The following is a 24501-nucleotide window of genomic DNA, read 5'->3' as shown; positions in this document are numbered from 1 at the left end:
ATGCCACAGAAGAAAGACTGAAAGGCCAAGAGACTCATGATGTTTCCAGGAAATTACCACCTTGAATAACAAAGATTTTAGGTGTGGGGCAGGGACAGCTTCCCAATCATGTGAATCACCAGGATCCATGGAAAGAATCAGGACATGGCTGATGGAAGGGCTGCCTTTCTCTGCTGCTTCTTCCTCTCTGGCAGCATGGCGCACCAGAGGGACAACTGGAGCACCATGGGAACTGGGTTGCGTGGGGAACCATAGGCTAAATTTCAAAAGGCTGTGCAGGAACAACATCATCCACCTCCAGTCATGGAAGGGACTCCAGAGGAATGAATGCTAGATGTGATATCAACACAGTAATCCCAGGGGCTGCCTAGGCACAATATGAAAGGCAGCTATTGCCAGACTCCATCCACTCCCACCCTTCCAAACACAGCACATTCCCCATGGTTCTCCTGCAGAAGGGCTTCCACTTGATAGAGAAGGAAAGGGCCAAAACCACAGAGCTGGAAAACTCTCCCTTCCAGATCCTTTAAGAGCATCCTTCCCAAGCGGGTTACCCTCTGCTCACGTAAGTGGAAGGGATACTCTGGATCCACCTGTCTGGTTATGTTATTTCTGAACTTCCTCTCTTGTTATTCTTTCAGAGAGAAAGGAAAGCTAAGCAAGAGATGGAGCTGTTCTGAAGGCTTTCATCTGGTTTCCAGGGAAACAAATTCTTCAGTTATGTTCATGTTCAACACATCTGGAGCATTTGGAATCTGGCTGTCAGAATGATGAATGAGTCATAGGAAAAATGAATGGGAAAACAATTTAAAGGATTAATAGAAAAGACTATAGAAATCCTTTAAAAAAAATTACAGCTATTTTTGTTTGTTTGTTTGTTTTTTTAATTCCTTTGGGTGATTTTTGTGTGTTCATGGGCCTCACGACAGTCATGTAAGTCAAATTCACTAAGAGAAGTTAAACATTATAGCTGTAGAAAACTTACTAGATTTATTATTTCCCATTAGCGTACAGGATTTAGGATTTCCAGGAACTAATGATTGCTGACTTACAGCACCACTATCCAATCTCCAGGAGAAATTGTAGCAGGAAGAGAAACACAAACTGTACATGAGTGTAAGCATATAGGGATTTATATGCATTAACTACCATGCTCTAATCAGAAACAATTTGCTGTTCATGAGGCTGGAAGCCCTGGTTGCATAAAAGGATAGAGCTGTGGTTCTAAGTGTAAATGAGGGGTGGGGGGGAAGATTGCTGCATAGTCAGTTGGTCTAATATAAGGATTACTCACATGAGTAAGCTATACATTATGGTGATTTTAGGAGCAGCAAGCTAATTATGTTGAATAGCACCTAACTCCTTTCAGTTCTGGACCTCATCCAAAGCCCACTGAAGATTAAATGGAATCTGAGGTCATGTTAGCCTTCTGCTCAGGAAATTGGTAAGCTAATGTGTGACTTCTGAGAGGGGATGCTAAATGCTCCTACTAATTGTTGGCACTAAAGCTGAATGACTGGAGAGAGATTTTCATAAAAAGGAGACCCAAGAGTCAGGCTCCTAAATCAATATTAGGCACCACCTAATGTCTGGTGCTCAGAACTATTGAAAATCAGGTAGGTGTCTAAAAATGGATTTAGGGAGTTAACTTTAGGTCCCTATTTTTGAAAATCTCGACCCGACTGTAGGTGGCAGAACATTTCCATGCTCCATCTCCACAGCACAGCAAAGGAAGTTCAGCTTTAAAGTGTGAAAATAATTCTTACACCTAATATTTTAGAATTTGTCATCCTGACCATTTGAACCCAAATTATTATCTATTATTTTTTAGGACCCAAATTCTGCTAGGAGCAGCATGCTAAAAAGACAGCCCCCACAATGAACAGCTTCAAGTCTACAGCAGATGTGTTAAAATCATTGCTTTTGGTCTGCACCATAGTTATGTCACATCTATGCAAAGTTATGCTGATATACCCTGTTGCATGAACTGTGTTGGGAATTGCTTTCTCCAGTGGGAGCAATCACTGAACAAATGTCACACTGAAGTGAAGGATCTTAAAAAATGTAACTTGTGTGCTCACATACTATATATTTCTTTTATTAAAGGCAGGAGTAGTATGTACCACTTTAAGTCATACCAATATATCATGGTAATGCTGGTTGAAGAGATGAAATACAGCACAAGAGACCAATCCCTTTTTTCTCCTTTTGATAGCACAGATTTTAGCTTTTCATATGTTTTTTTTTCCTTTGTATCTGTCCTTTTTCTCAAAGTTAAACATACATTCCCATTGGGGATTCCTTGTCACATTTCCCTTCCTATGATTTGGGGCATTTTCTCCTCATTTATTTTATTTTTGTGACTCCCAAAGTCATGGTGAGCTTGAAATATTCTACGAGAAGTGGTGAAAGCCAATAAGGGAATAAGTAATAGTGTGTTCTATCCAAAACTCTTCATGTCTGCACAACTAGGTGGATACCTTACAACAATAGCTTCTTTCTCACTGTATTTTGATCAAAAAATGGAAATGAGAAAAATGATTCATAACATACAAAAACCGTAAACAAAATTTGAGTACTGTTTGCTTCTCAAATTAGGTGAAACTCTGGATGAGAAAAGGTTTTTTTTCCTGAACCAGTTTGCCCATTGATATTAATATTGTATAGCATAATTATCAATTGATGCATATTGTTGCATGAATATTATGTCAACTACTCCATATTGTCACATTAGGGATGGATTGAGCTCCATGGAAATCAGAGGGAATCTTTCCTTAGACTTCAGTAACACCTGTTTTGGACCATAGTGAATATCTGATTTCATTAGTAGCAGGTGTGCCTTGAATGAGTTAGCAGATTGGATAACAGGATTGGAAAGTTGTTAATATATTCCTTATGGAAAAAAAATGCACCAAGGCTCTTGATACCAAGAGTCAGACTTGCTGAGACATATCCAATTCAGAGGTATAGATCAGTAGGACCAAAGAGTTAGATTTTTTTTTCTGACTTATTTTCACCAAAATATATATATATATATATATATATATATATGTATGGAGCCTTTATATTGGAAGCAAGAACTTTCCAACAAAAAAGGGAGTCAGAAAAAATAGTGTTGGGTTAGTAATTAGGGTGATGAGAGCCATAGATATGAATCTAAAACAAAATAATAAATTGCTGGGTAAATGTGGCTTTCGTCATCTTAATAAATCACTACATTTAGATAGATTTATAAGGATGAATAAAACATTATTGGAAAATGGTGCGGGTTGACAGGGGGAGTAAAATTTGATCTTAATAGTCTAAAAAATTACAAAACCTTTTCAAACACTTAAAAAAGGGTAAGACAGTGATATTTAAAGGAGGAGAACAAACAGTATGGATAGTGCTTGTGGGTGGGTTAATATGCATATGATCACTCCTTATAGGTAGGCTAAAGAAGTCACTTGAGCTTCTATTAGTCATGCTTTATTAATCATTTTCTAAGTCACAACAAATAAAAGCATGCCCCCAACACCATGTTGTAATAATTGGGCCAAGAAATTTACCCTAACTTAGCTCAACTGTGGGAAAGTGTATAGACATTTATGAAATGTTTTAACTACATAACAATAAATGGTGCAAAGGGGAGACAAAGATTGAATTGGTCTAAACAAAAAGGCCTTCTGATATAATTCAAGAACTGTGCCTGGTAAACAAGAGAAATGTGGGACCAAAATTGGTAGGTCAGAAATCAGGCCTTATTGGTAAACAAAATAATGAGAGAATGGGCTATGTCACCCATCACTCTCCTTTTGGGCTTCTCAAAACCAAGAGACTTTGGGGTAAAAATTCAGATGGATGAATGTGAACACTGGCTGACCGAAAGATGAGAAAAGAAGGAGTGAGTTTCCCCATCATGACTGCCACCCTCACCATCTCCTGGGACCCTGAGATCCACCATAACAACGCTGGGACTTTGCCACCCTAATCCTGAGAAATGTCCTGGCCAGACCAGCAGGAGACAGGGTCCCACCCCCAAACCTCCTCATCCACAGCCCCACTAGGTCATGGGCATCAACAATCAATTTTCTTCAACTTAGTTGCCAGAAAAAAAGTTTGAAAACAACTGCCCTAAACAGCTCAGTATTGGTACAACTTTGCCAGGTCTCTGAGTGGCTAACAATACTGGTTGCCATGCTGTTTTTTTTCCAGCAGTGAGGTTGTGAGTGAGAGTCAACACCTACAATTGAAAATGCAGTTCTGTCTTGAGAGAGAGAGAGAGAGAGAGAACAGGATCAGACTTCAAAAACTGCTCCAGCCCCTTTCAACCAACTTCTCTTTTCCCATAAAAGGACAGTTACTACGCAAGAGACTGTCAAAGAAGGAGGGCTTTCCTTCTCAAGACTCCTTGCAGCCAAAGGGTAAGGTATGTTAAAATAAAACACTTATGCAATACTTGACATTTCAAACAGTTTAACTGTTTTTCCTTCCTTTTCTGTATCTCTAGTTAAAAGATTGTTAATGATGTTTGCACCATGGTGCTAAGCAGGCTGAGGTATCTGTATACCAAACCCTGTTTAAAATTGATTAATATTGGGCAGTGAGAGGGCTAAGTTGACACCTTTGACTCTTTGGGTCCATATATTCCACAGAAATTAATATAATTGTGTAGGCAAAGTATCCTGAGTATGAAGGGAAGCTTCCTAGTATATTAAATTATTGATAGAGTCAGCCCCGTGAAATCATAGGTGACTTCAGGGTAACACAAACCTCCTTTATTTAAAAGAAAATACAAAACTATACCCTCACATATCCTAGTATAGTACAGAAGACTGCAGAGGATAATCACCATAGATTAAAGCAGTTAAGAAACTGCAGTTTTGATCACTGGAACATTGTACATTTCTAAGATGGAGATCTACTACAGATACAAAACCAAATTATAGCTTTAAGGCATGGACTATGATGGGACGAGTGGTTGCAGAGGGGCCACGCTGGGGAGGGAACCACAGGAAGAAATCAGCCATAATTTCTACTGTAGCTCTGGTGAAGTACAAAGTGCAACGATGCTTCCACCGCTGTTGGAAAGGTTTCAGGTCATACTCTTCCTCCAGCCATCCACCTGCTGTGTCTTGGCCAGTGCAGAAGTGGGTGGGGCCATAGCTCTGCTTACATTACCCCACCATTCCTTGCCTGGGGACAATTCTGGCACTTGAAAGAAATGGAGCCATTCTGGCTAGCTCCCTTCGCAGGGCCTCAAGAAAAGTAGAAGATTCTGTGTATGCTCTCTCATTGCCCCTGTTCAGCCATGCATGGACCATTTTGTATATGGCAGTATGCTAGAAAATTCATGCATGTAGAAGCATCTAGCTCTATTGGGTCATACTGTCATTTGGCCACATGTGCCATTGAAAATGTCAGCAATCATACTTCTCAGTTCTTCTGGTCTCAACACATATCCCAAACTCAAGGCACTATTCTAAATTCTCAGAAATGTCCAGCTGAGTCATCATTTTCATTTTTCTTTGTTTGCTTCATGTGTTAGTGATTCACATTAGGCATCTGACATGAACATTTAAAACTCTAGCCATCTAATTTGCAGTTGCATAGTGAGATGGATTTTGACAATCCCTGCCCGCCCTTCCCTTTTCAATAACTATCTCCAAAACACTCACCAGATGATTTAGAGACATATAAAAAGCTATCATATAGTGTATACATTCCTAGAACACAGAACTACTTTTTAATCCTTTTCAATTTTCTTACAGATGTCACTCCCTTGATTATTTTGCTGATGCATTAGAGACCATGGTGGGCATCTACCTAATCTGTCAAGCAAGAGACTGACACTCAGCTTTGAGCTGTGAGATAAACTGGGGTTAAAACTGGGAACTAATTATTACTGTCCATTGAGGTTATTCAGTTTCTCAGCTTTAATACAAACCTCATGCGAAAATGCTACTCGAGCTCCATGCAATTTCTGTGGCTCTTTTATATAAGTGTAGGAATGAAGAACGAGTTTAATTTTCATTCTAAAAGGGAAAAAGTGATGCTCTAATCAGAAGGATGTGGTTTGGTACAGTCTGCATGAATCTGGTTTAGCAATTTGTGAGCATGTTTTAAGTGTGCGCTAATGTGGCTTAGTGGTTTATACTTTCATCACTACTCACCTTTGAGATTTTTCTGTCCTTTTACAAAATCTGTCAGACCATAAACAAAGAAAGCTGAACCAGATTTGTATTTAAAAAATAAATCGTGAAATCATCAACAAACTGGGAAAATATGCATATTTATCATGCATCAATATTTACTTTAAAATTTTGATCTATAAAAAGGACTAGTGCTTCATAGCATTCATGTAACTGGGCTGCTTTATAAAGAATCCCAGGAGCTCCAAAGCTGTGTGTTTGTTATGTGTAACAGAAGCTGCAATGATTCATATCCATTTTTCTAAAATAGTGAAATAAAAATGTGCATGTGTGTACTGTACCATTGTATTTCTCTCTAGGAAAGGCATTATATAGCCAGTGCCTTTACAAACTAGGAAGAGAAGATTTTTGCATAATCCTGTTAGTTGAGGTGAGGGTTTTCTGGAGGGGTTTCTTTGGATATAAAACAATCAATCAGAATGTAGTCATACTTCTCACCATTTTTGTACCCTGATTATCAAAAGCATGTAATTTACAGATAAAATAACCTTTTCTAAATAAGCCCTGCAATAAGATGGGAAAAATCCTGCCTACCTCCATTGCTGTGAGCACCCTCTTGACTCAGAAGAGGTGCGGTTCCACTGTGCAAGTTTTGGAAGGGGCACTCACTACCATGAAGGCCAGCATTATGGAGGCTATTTCCACTCTCCTTGCACAGGAGTAGTTTCAATGTGTTTTTTTTCAGTCAGAAACTGGCATTTATGATATGTTTACCCAGTGTCTAGCACAATGCGTCCCAAACAAATTGTGGCCTTCACTTGCTATTACAGTAACTCCTCACTTATGTTCCTGAAAAATGCATCTTTAAGCGAAACGATGTTAAGCGAATCCAATTTCCCCATAAGAATTAATGTAAATGGGAGGGGTTAGGTTCCAGGGACATTTTTTCACCAGACAAAAAAACCACACACACACACACACACACACACAGAGTATACATTTTAAACAAACAATTTCATACTGTTCACAGCTCTGATGATTGTGAAGCTTGGTTGAGGTGGTGAAGTTAGAGGGTGGAAGAGGGTGGGATATTTCCCAGGGAATGCCTTGCTGCTAAATCAGTGGTTCTCAAACTTTTGTACTGTTGACCCCTTTCACATAGCAAGCCTCTGAGAGCGATCCCCCATATAAATATATAAAAAAGTATTTTTAATTTAACACCATTATAAATGCTGGAGGCAAAGTAGGGTTTGGGGTAGAGGCTGACAGCTCACGACCCCCCATGTAATAACCTCGTGATCCCCTGAGAGGTCCAGACCCCCAGTTTGAGAACCCCTGTGCTAAATGATGAACTAGCACTTGGCTGAGCCCTCAAGGGTTAACACATTTTTGTTAATGTAGCCTCTACAAGGCAACAGGAATGGAGGGGAGGGGAGATAGCATAGCAGACAGAGACAGACACACACCTTATGTGTGGGGGAGAGAGAGAAATGCACACTGCCCCTTTAAGTAAGCTAACCCACTCTTAAGTGCATTGTCTTTTTTAAGTGGATCAGGAAGTTGAGACAGCAGCTGCTGTCCCAGGCTCTCTCTGTCCCCACCCTGCTCTATATGGAGAAGAAGGGGTAAGCAGGGTGTAGGAGCAGTGGGGAGGGGGCACCCTGACATTAGGACACCCTCCCCCCCCGCACACAGAGCAAGCAGGAGGCTCGGGGAGCAGCTCCAAGGCAGAAGGCAGGAGCAGCACATGGCAGTGCGGGGAGGGATAGCTGCAATTGCTTGCCTGCTGGCAGCTGCTGCACAGGGAATTTAGGAGAGCAGGAAGCTGTTAGAGAGAGCTGATAGAGGGGCTGCCGGTCCACCGTGGTTCCAAGCCGCCACCAACTAGCTGCAACAGGCTGCTCTTCCTGCAGGCAGGGGTCAAAGCAGGGGGCTGCCAAATACGTTAGAAGGGAGCATTGCACAACTTTAAACGAGCATGTTCTCTAATTGATCAGCAACATAACAACGAAACAATGTTAACCAGGACGACTTTAAGTGAGGAGTTACTGTACAACATAAAGGTTAAATAGGGTGGGTGTAGGATCAGGTTGTCTGTCAATACATGGGTACTCCGGTTCTCTATGCGTGTCTCCTCCATGAAGAGAAGAAGGGTGTGCAGGTCAGATTTGTACTGTGTTATTGCTTTACAGCCTGAGAGGTGTATTCCTTCAGCTTTCCCTGTGGGGGTTCCCAATGCCTGGCTGAGTTACTTGTACCAGGAGCTGTGGAAATTATTTTGGCCATCACACTTTTATGAGTTGTACCTACAGTGGAGTACTTTATGGCTGAAACTATTTCTAATCCTTACTATTGCCTTCATTAGCTATTTTACATGCACATTTAATCTCATTTGGAACTGGCTTGTGCTCTCTTTTATACTGGCCGTGAGCTGATCTTTCTGCATAGCAGAGGAATGGGAACAATGGCCTGGATAGCAGTCTCCCATTCAACTCTTCCACAAATTGTATGTTGGTATGTTGGCCATTTAACGGTGAAGCAAGTGAATTCTACAGGAGACCAAGATTCAGGATCCCTTCCACTATGGATTATTACTCACAGCTTTACGACTCAAGATATATCCATCTATCTATAGATATATGGTGGGGTGGGGAGCAGCGGCAGCGGAGGGAGGAAGAGAATCAGAATGAAGTTTTTTTGGGAGTAGTCTCAGCTTAAAAAAAGACAAAGAATTGTTTTACCTCAAACTTTTTTAGAAACACCGCCAACTAATAAAACATTTTACACTACAAAGAAAACTCTAGCAGCTTTCCTGCTTTTTATTGGTTACTCTCATACATGTGACAAAGATCCCATGCTCTTCTATATACCTCAAGATAATCTCAACCTTTTATATATCTGTTTTCAGAATCTCTCTTTGATGTACAGCAGTTTTATTTCTGTCTAAAATATGCATTAATCAAACAAAGGTTACAAAATGCTGACAAAAGACGACCTTCTCTCTCACAGGCACTGAAAAGCTGCTAAGGCTTACTTGCTCTATAAGGAAGAAAATGCAAGTCAGTTCACTAGAATAACTATGGTAAGTAAATAAAATGTACATAAGGCCTTTGCTAAGTGCAAGAAGTCACTTAACAGCAGTGAATATTTGAAAATTATTGGAATTCTGTAGCCACAAGAACTCAAAATTTTGCTTTTAAGTTTTCAGGACTAAAGTTGGACTTTACTTTGTTTTTACTTGTGTGAGAGTTACATTTGGCTTCAGTTATGATTAATTTATTTTCATTCATCTCAAAGATACATCTATTGTGCATCACCTCGTGGCAGGTTATGCTCTACACCTGCTCTTAGAAGCTAATCTGAAGCCACTCCTAATTGATCACTTATTCATACAGGAGTCTATTGCTCAACTACAGAATCCATAGCACAGATTTGGCATGTGATGTGGATGAACACAAGTGATGTGGATGAACACAAGCCACCCAGAGATGAAGGCATAAAAGGAAAACCGTAGAGGAGCTAGAGCAAGAAGAAGAAAAAAAACCTGAGTATTGTGTTGGCTGTGAATGGATGATTCCATATGCTTTCAAGATTTCACTGAAAGATGTTAAAAAGTTAGTCTGATGGATTTTATTGGTGAGAAATATGTAATATCTGAAACAGCACATGTTTTCTGGTCTGCATAATGCAATATAGAGTATTTGACTGCAGTCTGTAATTTCAAATACCACCACAAGTAGTAAAGAGTGTTTAACAAGAGAGAAATGGAATATATATTTTTCTCCCTTTTAAAAGTTACTATTGATGTAAGAAAGCAGTATGTGCCTTTCCGAAATCTCTAAAAAAAGCTTTAGCGGGCATCATAGAATTTAAGCACCCAAAGTGACTATTTTGTGACCATAGTAGAGTTTATTTTTGGCTTAAATGCTTACAAAAGGCAGAAGACACTCAGGTAGGCTTTTAGTGTACATTTGATATTGCATCTCACTTCTTTTGGGTCCAAATTTCCATTGATATAACTTAAAAAGTCAGCCTAGGATTCTGACATTATCAGTGGAAAAGAGGTGAGCGCTGAGAAGAAATAGAGGAAAAGCAAAAAAGATCTTTTTTCAAATTATTTTATCACGATCTGTAAGTGCTTAGGATTCCTACCTAAATAAAACACCCATAAACTTTACGTTTCCTGACAGCTGCAAGAACAAGAATCTAAAATGGCAGTAGCCAATATGATGCGACATCGAACTATGTAATTTACTTCCTAGAGAAATTAAACATTGTATCGTGTCTTAGCTGTCAGGCAACAATACTATTACATTTTCTGTAGCAGATTATTACATCATCTGACACCCCAGGATACAAACCACAATAGCTGGCTTGAAAGTGCAATATGTACTGCTATTCTGGTTAGCTTTTCATGTAATTCATTGCAGGGATTGTGTTTTATTTCCAGTGACCGCACTTGCCATCAGTCACTGTGGTTGTGGATCACAGATCCAAAATGATGTCATGCAGCAGGAAGAGAAATAATGTATTGCGGTTTAATGATTTAATATCATAATAGGTTAGGCCACTATGTGTTACATATGTAATAGGCTCTAAACTGGCTTTTCTTAGCCAAAATATCCTTTTTCTTTACTAACATTAACTGGCTTGCCAACATGTGGTTTTGAAGTTACTTTGATGTTTAGTCAAACCCAAATGTATTTAAAAGGTGCAAACACAAACAAGAGCTTGGAATAGTTTACAGTGGTATAAGGGGATACAAAATGGAGTAAGGGGGATGAAACTAAACAGTTTAAGCAAAACACAGTTCAAGCAAAAAACTGATCGATGCTGAGACTTGTTTGAAGATATCCTAAGGGAAGCTCTGGAGCTTGAGTAATTTAAAAACAGGTTGGACGTAACACTAGATATGACACAGTACTGCAGTGACAGAGAAACTGATTCAGGCCTCAATCCTGCAAATGCTTACACACATGCTTAACTTCAAACATTTGAGTAGTCCTGTTGACTTCAGGGGAACGGCCCAGGTGAGTAAATTTGAGCCCAAGAGTAAGAATTTGCAGAATTGGTGCCTAGAGGACATAACAGGCCTTTTCCATCTCTAATTTGTAACAGTGGAGTTTTCAAAAGTATCTAAGACAGCTAGGTGACCAAGTCATTGACATTCAATGGAAGTGGGATGCCTAACTCCCACAGGTGTTTCTGGAAATTCCATCCTAAGATATTTTACTTGTTAATGTCCATCACAGTTCAGAAATTGAATACTAAGGAAAATATACACACAGGACCTTCCAGTGCATATCACCTAAGGTCATCTCAACAGTGCAGATTAACACTGGCTGCACAAATTTTCTGTGGTTCCTTCTGTTCAACCATTATATGCCTTTCTTACTTAAGCAACATTCATGTCTTTTGGGCCCAAGAGATTGGACAGAAAAGCTCATGGAGCTTCCCATCAAACCCAATCTAGCATTGTCCTTTGTCCATTAGGGTAGATTCTGTAACCACAGGTCAGCCTGCCCCCCATGCAATCACTGAAACCATCTCAAAAGATATGGTCATTTTCTGATGGCCTAGCATGTATGAGGTATGTCTCTGTCCTCCCAAACAGGAGCATCAGTCAGATAGCTGTGCATCAGATTTCACCAGATGTTTCTGCAAAAACAATTGATCATAGCCTGAATCTACCATCCCTTGAACCTCAGCCCTATTAGCTATGACATCAATAACATACTCTTTAGGTACAGAAAGGAAAGTATGCACCCACATGAAAGGGTATCACAGATCCAAACTCCAAGCAGGGACAGAAACAACAGGTGTGGCCTTCATTCCACAAGAAAAAAAATCATTGGGTTTCCTATCCCAAATGGAATGCTAACCTGTTTCTAGGTCTCAGCCATATGGACACCATTACCACACCCAGACTTCCCTGGAGAATTCAACCCACTCCTTGGCCTATCCCCCAGTGGGATCCCATGAGCTGTCAACACAGGGTTGTGTGCAGTCTCAGTCTGGGGAATTTCCTGGTCTACTAATCATCCATGATGTGGAAGCCTTAAGCCTCTCATTGTCCCTTCACCATCTGGCTTGAATGCCCTGACCCTCAGTTTCCCAGACAGGATTACAGTCCTGCACATATGGAACTTTTGAAGTTCTCCACCAGTATTAATGGCTACTAGCTACCTCCACAAAGAAAAATACCCACTCCTTACGTTCAGCCAGCAGTATTAAAGAAATTCCACTTTCAACTGCTTGTGCAGATATCCCAGAGCTGCAGTGCCCTAGATAGCTTGCAATGAACCTGTCTGCTCTGAACCACAGTCAATGGCCCACCTCAGAGAACCCCAGCAATCCAAAATGGCTGCTTTGAGAAGTGAGCGGAAGACATTCAGTCTTGTCTGATAGACCACTTAAGGCTCCTCTGTCAGGCATGACATAATCATAAGGGTCACTAACCTCGGGTCTACTGGTGTGCTCTTGTCTTGAGAATTGCATCAGTCATCTTCTCGCCCCCTTTGTCCAGGGGTGCTGGAACAATTTGCGTAGTGGGGGTGCTGAGAGCCATTGAACCAAACTGTAAACCCTGTATATGATGGAAACAACTTCAAGCCAGAGGGTGCAGCTTCACCCTTAGCACCCCTAGTTCCAGCATCTATACCTTTGTCTACTTCCTTGCTGTCCCCTTACCTCCCACCCCCAGCATGGGGCATCTTCCCCAAGCATAGGAACAGTTTGTCTTATCCTGTCCTCCAGTGCCCTACTGTTACTGATGTTGCTGCTGGCATCATTGTATAAATCATTGTAGCACATTTCTTCTGCTGTTTCATCACTCGTTTCATCAACTTATTTGGTTTCTACCTAGGTATGAAATCCCACAGCTCCTTCACATTTTATGTAAACTGGTGGGATGACTCAGAAGCAACAAACACTACACGAATCAGAAAGAGCAAATCTTTAATCAGCCAAAAATCAAAATCCAAGTGAACCAGAAGCAAAACAAACAAGAAAAAGATTCCCAAAACTGTGATTTGCCCAGCCCTCCACACCTGGCTATTATTTCTGCCCCTTCTGTATCTCCAGCAGCCAGTACCCAAGGCATTAAATCCAGTTGCATTGCCCCACCCACACCAACCAAACACTTGTTCAAGAAAAGGGGAAAGCGTAACTGGATTAGCCTGGTGTACTGTGGACCACAGTAGCGCCCCCATAGCCAGTCACATAGATGCAGAAATTGTCATAAAAATGTGATTAGCAGCAGAATAAAAAAATTTAGAAGGGGTTTGACCGGCAGTTGGCTTTTTAGACCATTGTCCATAAAGGGATTTTTAATGCATTCCCTTCAGTTACCGAACCCAAACAATGATGAATGGTGGGAAACAATAGCCATAAGCTTGTCCCAAAGGAGTCCATCAGGGAACACAGTGCCTCACTTACTGCAAGCAACACACTGCATACTTGACTCACGGTACTAATGCGCTGATTTTTTTCCCTTCTTATTCCATTTATTCTTTAATAGCCATCGGTACTGAAACTGATGTTTGCAAAAGCGAGTGAGTTGATTAATAGGTATTTTATACATCTGGTATTTTCTCATAAAAGACTGGTAAACTTATTTCAATTATCATACCACCAACAAGGATGCAATCTGTTCACAATGGCTGTTTACGAATGGCTGCTTTGGGTAATGGCTGTTGTTTTACCATGGGAAATGAAATATAATATTATTAAACAGAGATATGCAGAATGATGTGTCAACTTATCCATCTCCCTGATGTTTATAGGCTTCATTTTTTATGTTTATTTTATTTTATGAGACCAAACGTTAAAGTATTTCTTATTTGAAAGGATCTCATTTCTTTTATTTTTGTTTTAATGCCCTTGAATATTAACATCCACAAATTCACATGCAATCAGTACAGGAAACCTGCAGTAGGTACTTTATTAATTCAATTTAGATAAACATGCTATAATGAAAGAGATATTGAAGTAAAACATTTATCTTCTTACTAGGAGGTAAGCTGCTCCTGGCCAGAGTGCTATTCATTTTCTGCTTTAGCACCCCACGTGACAATTTCATGAAAGGGTTGGGTTTTTTTTATAAACTCATAACCAGTCTCATAATTTCTGTGTACATTAGGGTTGTGAGAGGTTGTGTGTATGGATGTGGGGGAAGAGACGAACTTTCTAAGAATTTTATACAGCTTTGATAATTGCAAAGAACATTTGGGTCATATGTAAGAGAGATAAAGGAAATGTAATGTAATATGAAATCTTATCAGTTGATTTTAAAAAATGCTAAATTTCCTTTTTGGAAACAGAAATTTGAACTATCCTCCTCCCCAATCTATCACACCATAATATCCCATTATGCAAAACAATTTTCAAGGCTAAAAATGTGAGGACACTGCAATATGCCCTTTGCATGTCACTTTGTTCCAATTACCATATACTTAATTCAGTAAGAATATAAATTTGAGATGCTCTTCAAGTTCAAAATTGGTAAAAATGGATTTTTTTGGGGGGGTGCCTTAAATATATGCTCTATTGCCCAAAAATGACGGCGACACATTTTGTAAGACCAAAAAATTGAAGAGTAGCGAGCACAGTAAATGCACACAGAGAACCCAGCCAACATACTTTCCAACAAACACAAAATGGATGATCCTGCTGGGGAAAAAATACTCACTGCCTGGCAACAGAAACGTCAATATTACTAAACAGCTGACACTAGTTTATGTTCACAGGCTATTAAGAGAATAAGATTCCTTTCATTCCTCCTCAAATTTCAGGAGATTGGTCGTCATTTTTTTTGTTTTGGTGCTAATTTTTCACAACCTAGCAAGTACACATCAGACTAAGTAATTACATTCTGTCTACCTTCTGCAATTTCTCCCTTTCTTGCACCCTAAAACTATAAGCAGCTTTATGCTGTACTGTAAAACAACAACTTCATTTCACCCCAGACACAGTGGCATTTCCTCAGCAATTTAAGTAATCCCTGTCCATGGCCTGTATATCACCTGGTTATATTTGTGAAATGCTTTTGGAAATCCTTCACGATTCCACTGAATATTTAATTTCTTGCTAGGTCTTAGGTTCTCACTAACAGCTTGATGCATAAGTAGCAGCAAAGGGCCAATATTTTTCAAAAGTCTCTGCTGACTTTGGGTAGCTAAGATGAGACAACACTAAGAGAGCCCTATTTTGGAGACAGTGGTCAACACCCAGCCTCTGAAATCAGGCCTCTTTCAAGTGTATTAAGCACCCAAAATTACTGAGACTTCTGAAAATTTTGGCTTCACTCCCGCTTTTGCAAACTCCTCCTTGTGGGTTGGATCCTTGAGGCTGCATGAAGCTCCACTGACTTCACTGGCACTCCATGCAACAACCAGGGTTCAGCCACAAGGAGTAACTTGCAAGGTTGAGGACTAGAAATGTAAGTCATCCATTCTCTAGGCAATGTTAAATCTTTATTGCTTCGGTTTTTGAGAAGAGATGAATGTGAGTGTAATACTGAAACGGGGGTGGGAAGGTGAGGAACAACTTTTAAACTTTAAAACAGGCAAAGAAATGAATTCATTAAATCTATTGGATATAACAATTTAATGGAAGGGAAAAATACTAATTAAATTATTAAAATCTAGATTGCACATAGTAATTAAAAAGATGGTTGCTATGCAACAAAAAAAAAGATTTCTATGAACATTGCAAAAATATATTTGTTAAGTATGCTGGTATTTTGCCTTGACCTTTTTCAGGCATACACCTGCCCAGACTGTCTACAAATATGTTTTGGAGAATGATAATATTAAATGTACTTGGTGAATAAAAACGAAAATCAGCTATTTGATTGAGCATAATGATTTTTATTATATTAAAAAGGTTAGGAATAAGGAGCTCATATGCTTTTTTAAAAAATGTAATTTATATGGTGATGTCATGTCAGTTGTAAAAGATTCATTACCATCACAAATAAAGGGCCTGATCCTGCAAGCTCTCTGTGCATAAGGCCATGAGCTAAATATGGTAAGTTGTAAAGGTCTTAAGCAACAGTAATTGGCTCTCTTAGATATTAGACATGAGGCTGTTTGTTCAATATATCTGTTGTCATTAGGCAGCTTTCACTTTTTCCATAGACACCAACCCAGATGATACCTTACCTATATGCATACTAAAATTTGCATGGTAGAGTTTCTTCTGCAATCAGTTTACACTGGGTATAGCAGAGAGTGGGCTGTCAGGGAAGTGGTTACCATACCCAGCTTCTCTGCTTCAGCCCTGACACAGTTTAAAGCCATCTGAGGGCTGTTCTCAGTCGGCAGTTCTCAAACAGGGGCATATGTACCCCTGGGGGTATGCAGAGATCTTCCAGGGGGTACATCAACTCATATAGATATTTGTCTGGTTTTACAACAGGCAACATAAAATGCACTAGTGAAGTCAGTACAAACTAAAATTTCATACAATGACTTGTTTATTGTGCTCTATAGACTATACACTGAAATGTATGCACAATATTCATATTCTAATTTATTTATTTTATAATTATATGGTAAGAAGAAAGTAAGCAATTTTTCAATAATACTGTGCTGTGAAACTTTTGTATTTTTATATCTGATTTTGTAGGCAAGTAGTTTTTAAGTGAGGTGAAACTTGGGGGTACACAAGATAAATCTGACTCCTGAAAGGGGCACAGTAGTCTGGAAAGGTTGAGAACCGCTGTTCTTAGTGGTGCCAGCCAGCTACAGTCCTGTAGGGATGATACCAAAGTAGGAATTGCTGGAATGCTTTTCACTAGAGCTGGTGAGGAATTTTCAGTCAGAACAATTACCCAAAATTTTCAGTTTTCCATTGGGATAAATTAAATGACAGCTCCCCAGATGCCAACATGAAAAGCTCTTGTCACTTTAAAAAATAAAATCGACAAGAGGCAGCAGTCAGCTAGAAAATTCAATTTTGGTTCTCCCCAAACCAATTTTTTTTGGGGAATCCCTTTTGGAGGGGTGTGGGGGAAAAAATCACCATTTTGCCTGTGTCTCAATTCAGGATGATTTTTTCTTCTAAAAATATTATTATTATTATTATTGCTAGAATAGATTTCTATTGTCCATACAGTTCTTCTATACACTTCAGCTTTCATTGTCCATGACATGACCCTCTCCTCCAAGGACTGCTGGAAAGGAACCATAAGAGCCAACTCTGTGGTGCTCTGTGATCACTCAATGATCACCACAAACTCCACAGGCCCTACACATACTGGGGACTTCACCATGCTGGAGGCATATCCATCAGGAACTGTGGTGAGGTTTCTGCACCTGTGAATATGCAAATGTGCGTAAGTTACACATGCACAGGTGAAGCCTCGGTTTAAGCTCCACTGAAACCTACTTTTGTCCTCTGTTAGATATACGCTATTCACAGTGGGCATTCTTATCCTTTTACACCTGTGTGTAGACACACAGAGACACAATGAAATGTTTGATTAGAAACGAGATTGATTTAAATTCCTATTTACAAACTAAAATGCAAAAATTGCAATTGATAAATTGGGTGGAATAAATTCATATTATTCATATATAATGGACTGCAAGGTCTTCAGGGCACAGGCCATGGCTTGTCAATGTCCTTAATGCATTACAGATTTTAATGAATGTATTATCATCGACTTTTTCAAAAAGAGGCAGCAGCATGATGCAGAGGATGTTGGGTATGGAGAAATGAAAGAAGGAGACACTTTCCTGTAATTCACCAAAGACAGCACAATCTTCCCCTTGAGGAGAGGGGTAAAGGAGTTTGGCCTTAACAATGGAACACTACATTGCATAAATCTTCCTGCATTTGTGCATCTCTTGCTCCTTGCAACTGAATCTTTGTTCCATGTTGTTTCCTTCATGGAAGCTTTGGTAAGTTGAGCAGTATGGCCTCACTTTATGATTAAATTTATCTACTCAAGTAACCTATCCTACCGTAACAGAAAACACGTAGTTTTTTTCCCTTCCTGATTCTATCACCATTTGTTTCTTCACCTGGGGCCTTGGCCTAAATATCATCATTATAATTGTTGGTCACAATATTTGTGGCTCAGGATTTTCTCAAATGGTGTGTGGGGAAGCAGCTGCAGAACTGGCACACACAACTCATGCATTCACATTTTCTCTGATGTATTTGTAAAGATTCTGGATGGATGTTTGATAAATTGTAATTCACCAAAGACAGCACAATCTTCCCCTTGAGGAGAGGGGTAAAGGAGTTTGGCCTTAACAATGGAACACTACATTGCATAAATCTTCCTGCATTTGTGCATCTCTTGCTCCTTGCAACTGAATATTGATTATCCTACTTTTTGATTCATGGTATAAGAGGATACTAAATGGCAATTGTAATTAGTTAGCTCCTTTCAAAAAATATTATAGGTTCTATATTTCTTTGGTAAATATAAGGCTCTATTAAAATAGAGGTAGGGAGTATTTTAGGGGCTCATTTCTCTCATCTAGAGGGACTCAGTCCTGTCAACATCAATCAAAGTGGCAGTACACACTGGGTTTCTGCAAGAGAAAGATTCATCTAGTAGACAAGGATATCCCCAGGCTGCGAGTAGATGCAGCTGTGTAAACTGCACATGCCTTATGTTCCAATAAAAAGAAAGCTTGGGAGAATTGTGGGAAGAAAGAGACCAAAATTATATTTAATACAAAAAAATTCCCTGGGACAGTCAAAGAAGTTATCTTTGCCCATCAGGGGCATTGAATTATGGATTCTCTGGCTATTCTCTGCTAATTTTATTATACTGTGCTTAATGTTTACATCTAAATGCAGTCTTTTCAGTGGATTAGGTCTATCCTAAACATTAATCTTATTGTAGGAAGTAATTTAAATTGCATTTTGACAGAAGAGATACACACCAACAGAAAGCGCATCCTAAAGGCCTCTTGATGTCACCAACAGCCAAACATAAATATCTGACCAATTCTGTACTATTTTATTAGATGATGTATTGATAGGATAATGTTTATTGCATTCAGCTACACAGCATGACCACCAGGGATCCTAGTTTTCTATAATAAAAAAATAAAATTCTCCAATAAAAAATAACCGTAAAAATCTGTGTTTTTCCATGATTAAAATGAAATGCTGAACTTTAGTTTCCCTAGCCACAATATACATAGTTTGAACAGAATATTTTAATGGTATATTAACTATTTTTAAGCAAATTTGAAGCCTACCAATGCCATGAATGATAATAAAATTAATGTAATTGCAATTTGTATTACTTACATATACAAATACTTCTGTATATAGTATTTGTATATAGTATAGTAGAAATTTTTTTAAACGCACAAAAAATAAAGTGAAAATTGCTTTTATATTAACATTACTCACTTTCTAAGTTAGCCTGGGTTGTTAAAATAGAGTTCCAACATTCCAGTCACATTTTCTTCTTTCAGACATTGGCACTGATCACAGAAAAGAACCTCAAATTTGCTGAAACATCTTCTGTTGTCAGCACCAGGCAGCGTCAGCTGAAATCTGAGCCCCACCTCCCGGGGCTGTCAAGGGGAACCCCATTGCTAAAGGCTCAGGCTGTCAACCCTGGTTTGGTTAATACGGATAGCCAGATAATGGAGACTGGGATGAATTGGGTCCTCCTATATAAGTTTTTATTTTTTCACAAAATGTAAAAACCGAAGACACTGTGTAAAAATGCAACTCCTGTGTTTTTCTGCATTTTTTTGTGGCAAACATATTTCCAGGATTCCTGATGATCACCAAAAACCTGAGGGTGAAGGTTGCACTTGAGGATACATCACAAAGCTACCCCCTTCCATACTAACAACTGGGCTTCTAGCCACTGAATATGGTAGAATAAGTTCCTGTAAATTTACAGTATGGAAGATGAGGTACAAAAATACCACTCTAATTCACAAAATGTTAACATTACTTCATAGGCCTGATAATTCAGTTATACCACTAATCTTCTGTAGTGAGTAATACAGGAGATAATCCGGATTCAGAAATAATTACCATGAATCTGAATATTAATAGTACTGCTGTGAGGCCCCTTATTTCCTTATACATAAACTGCCTTTCTAAGCTTCACTTATGGTCTTTCATTTTCTTTTTCTCCATTTGGGCCTACGTAGTCTCACTTTATTTTTCTTACTGAAGACAAAGCCCAGTGAAGTCAAAGCATCTCCCATTGACTTCAATGAGCTTTGAATTAGGCCCAAGTTTACTATAAAAGGCAAATAAACATTATAATATGGCAATACATTTCACAATTAACTGCATACTTAAAATCTTATTGTTGTTTATCCTTTAAGGAAGTTTAGGTCAATTAAACTATTGATAGAGTGAGTCTGAAAGAAATTAGTTCTTGCCATCATGGAAGGAGGCGCTATGCCAACTATGCATATTGATAACTGGGCAGCCTTAATCATAAAGAATTACACACTAAATATACATTGATCTGAATGACAGCTGGGTACATACTGAACTACTTTGAGTACCTCCTATTTTCCCGTTCTGTACACTTACACATAAAGACAGTGATAGGAAAGAACTGCTATTGTAAGCTCCGTGGGGCAGAAAACATCTCTGTTATGTGTCTGAACAGTACCTAGCACAGTGGGGCTCTGAGACAGGATCACAGCCTCTAGGCACTACAGCAATACCACCACCACCACTTTCTGCTACTATAGCCAATTTTTTATGAGCTTTAGAATTTACAAAGACACCTGAAGCTGCAACTAAATGCAGAACACAAGGTTAAGTAAATTGGACATTCCTCACTTCTTCTGGTAGAATGGAGACTATTATACAAATATAAAATGGGCATAATAATATTTCCCTACCTCACAGAGGTGTTGTGAGGATTGCTAAAATCAAATTTGTAAAACTCTTTGAGATACTTGAATGATAGGCAAAATAGCACACAATATTACTAGTGCTATTATTAGACCCAGCATGATAACAAATTAGGTTAATACTTTGATTTTATAACAGCACCTTCCAGTCAAAGATCTGCAGCAATTTAAAAGCATTATATTTATTATACACATAACACATTTGTGAGGTAGGGAAAGTGTTATTATCTGCAGTGAACAAGACACAAAGAAGTTAAGGGTCACATTTTTTAAAGTGGTCTAACAATTTTGTTCCTCTGTTTCCTGGTGTTACATTTTATATACCTTTGGCTTGATTTTCACAGGCACTAAGGGATGCAGAGCCCTTTGGCTTTACGTGAAGTTGTAGGGGTTCAGTGCTACTGGAAAATCAGGTTCACAGTGTCTGAAGGTGGGCAATCAAAACAGAGCTATCCAAAGTTGGAGGCCACTTTTGAAATCCTTTCCAATATCGCATGCTGAGTCAGTGGCAGAGATACAATGGTGTCCTGCTGATCCTCAGACAGCTCTGCTTGCAGAATTCATAAAAAGATAAAGAATCGAAGTTCCTGTCCAGTTTCGAAGAAAACAATTCTCATTTTCATCAGTAACTTAACAACAAATACCATATCCCTGGAAAGACTGTGATGCTATTCTGTTTTCTTCTATTTAGTGTTAATCTAGTAATGAAATTGGTGTTTTACCTCAACCTTGTGAACTGGAGCTCCTGTTAAAAAAAAGAGAGAGAGGTTTTCAGCAAAAGGGGCATAAAGTGGAAATCTGGGTGCATTCATTGGTAGTTCCTGGAAAGCAAACTGCTTTGATATTGCCAAAACCAACTAATAGTTCAACCTGTAATAACTGAAGAGTGTGATTAAAACTTCAGAATTAATTCAAATGCTAAGTTACAAGATTGTTTTGGCGCACAGTATCCAACATTAAAAGTTGTCTGGAACAGATGATGAAGAGGGGAGAGGATTTCTGTTTTGGTACCAAGTATCAGAGAGGTAGTTGTGTTAGTCTGTATCCACAAAATCAATGAGGAGTCCTTTGGCACCTTAAAGACTAACAGATTTATTCGGGCATACGCTTTCATGGGTAAAGAAGTAGTGGGTTTTTTACCCATGAAAGCTTATGCCCAGGGGTGAGCTGCAGACGGTTCGCAACGGTTCACGCGAACCGTTTGCTAAAATTAGACGCCGGACAGAGAACCGGATGCTAAAGTTCTCTGTCCGGCGTCTAATTTTAGCAAATGGTTCGTGCGAACCGTTGCGAATTCTGCCTCCACCTCCTGCCATGAAGCTCCTCCTTGCTTCTCCTCCCCCACGGCTTCCCGCGAATCAGCTGTTCGCGCGGGAAGCCTGGGAGGGCTGAGAAGCAAGCAGGCTTCCCCGGCCCAGGAAGACAACGCTGAGGTAGGAAACTGGGGGCGGGGGGGCGTGTGCCCCGGCCGGTCCCTGGCCGCGGCCCGTCCCCGCCTCCCCGGCCGCGACCCTGCCCGGCCACCCGGCCCCCCCGGGTCCCCGCCCGACCCTCCCTGGCCGTGTTCCTGGCCCCGCGTTCCCGGCCGCGACCCTGCCCGGCCCGGGTCCCCACCCGACCCTCACCGGCTGCGGCACGCGGCCCGCGTCCCCCCGTCCCCCGCCGCGACCCGCCCCGGCCCCGCGTCCCCGCCTCCCCCGGCACCCCTCCCCGGGTCCCCGCCCGACCCTCCCTGGCCGCGTTCCCGGCCGCGACCCTGCCCGGCCCCGTCCCGGGTCCCGCCCGACCCTCACCGTCTGCGGCACGGCCCCGTCCCCGGCCCCCGAACCCCTCCGGCCGCCCGGCTCGGCTGCACCCCCGGGCCTGCCATGCCCCCACCTACCGGGATGCTCGGCTCTGGACACGGCCCCCACCTCCAGCCCGGCCTGGCCCGTGGCTCCAGCCACCCCTGCTGTTTTGCCAGGGGCCGGGCTCTGCAGCGCTGGTCTGGGTGTGGCGGCGGCCCGGCTGCCCGGCTCCAGCTCTGGCCGCAGCCCTCCCTGGCTCCACCCGGCCAGCCACCTGGCTCCGCCGGGCTCCTCCTCCGCATCCTCCGGCTCCGTCCGCGCGACTCCTGTCCCGGCCCAGCCACGTCCAGGCAGTGCGGTAAGGGGGCAGGGAGGGGGTGTTGGAGAGAGGGTAGGGGAGTTTGGGGGTGGGGGGGTTAGAGGGCAGGGAACAGGGGGATTGAATGGGGGCAAGGGTCCCGGGGAGCAGTCAGGAAAGAGCAGGGTTGGATGAGGTGGTGGGGGCACTCAGGGACAGAGAGAAGGAGTAGTTGTATGGGGTAGGGGTTCTGGGGGGCCATTGAGAATGAGAGGAGGGGTTGGGTGGGGCGGCAAGGGGCAGTCAGGGGACAGGGAAGGGGGGGATGGGTCAGGGGTCTCAGAGTGTGTGTGTCAAGGAACATGAGGGGTTGGATGGGGCACGACCCCCCCCGAGGGGGGGGGGGAAGGAGGGAACCCGTTGTTAAAATTTTGGAGGGAGGAGGGAACCCGTTGTTAAAAATTTGGCAGCTCATCACTGCTTATGCCCAAATAAATCTGTTAGTCTTTAAGGTGCCACCGGACTCTTCATTGTTTTTCTGTTTTGGTGACTCTCCAGTATGTAAAGTCACGTATTTTTATTTTGCCAGGGAGATGAAGGTCAGGGACAGGACAAAAGTAGGGAGGATCTGTGATCCAGCTTACAAATGATGACTTGAATACAAGATTTATCCAAATGCTCATTCAAGTAAATTACTCCTTTGGGGAAAGGTTGGCTGCCTGGAATTTTATCCCTAGAGTTGAAGCAGTACAGATCATAAATTCAAGTTTTTCAATATTTAAATACTGAAATTTCTTTTTCAGCAGCCATTCTGCTCTCAACTTGAGATGCTTCTAGTTCCATTATTTTTGCTGCTCTTTTTGACCTGAGCAGCTATCTGAAAATTCAGAGTCTTGTTGGTTGTTCCAATTAGGGGGAGAAATTTAAAGTAAAGTATTTTTTGATGCAATCTTCTTTATTTACAAAGATTTTACATAAAGTCCTGTTTCCCTGAACATAGTAGGAATTAAACAGAAAAAGACAGTTTCTTTGCTCACTGTGCCAAAACCTGCCTTTCCAGCCAGCTTTCTCTCAGGGCCACGGCACTATCACTTCTGTTACTGTCTGCCTGGCTTTCTGGCTGCCTCCCACTCCCTACTCCTGGGGGAATTCTGTGCTACTGCATGCATGTATTATTAATGAGCCATGCATATTTTTAATTTTTTTTGCACAGAAAAAGCTCCTGCCAAAAATAATGCAGCAGTTCCACCTTTTGTCCACCAGATGGCATTGTGGCAATAGAACACAGCAGCATCTCCCAGTCAACTAGGGAAGAGAAAGAGCCTGACTTCTTGCAGAGCCTTTCAGGCCAGGTCAGGAGACAGGGGCTATGCAACGACAGACAGCGTGGGATGCTGGGGAGGGAGGGGGTGGTCATT

At 41.0% G+C, this 24501-nt stretch overlaps 1 protein-coding gene across 2 annotated transcripts in view; it reads right to left on the bottom strand.

The window, feature by feature from the left end:
* The window catches only part of PTPRD (protein tyrosine phosphatase receptor type D), a 1010945-nt gene that overhangs the window by 733677 nt on the left and 252767 nt on the right, over nt 1-24501 (bottom strand). Inside the window, exon 3 of one of the 2 annotated variants that reach the window (XM_039543118.1) lies at nt 21721-21743. The exons of the other annotated variant lie outside the window; for it this stretch is intronic. The gene's annotated coding sequence lies outside the window, so the exon portion shown is untranslated. The remainder of the gene's footprint in view (nt 1-21720; nt 21744-24501) is intronic. 2 annotated transcript variants of the gene reach the window in all.

This window comes from Mauremys reevesii, linkage group 6, assembly GCF_016161935.1.
Source record: "Mauremys reevesii isolate NIE-2019 linkage group 6, ASM1616193v1, whole genome shotgun sequence".
NCBI classification, from domain to species: Eukaryota; Metazoa; Chordata; order Testudines; family Geoemydidae; genus Mauremys; species Mauremys reevesii.
Note: the sequence above shows the minus strand (reverse complement) of the source record. Positions and strands in the feature narration are given on the sequence as shown.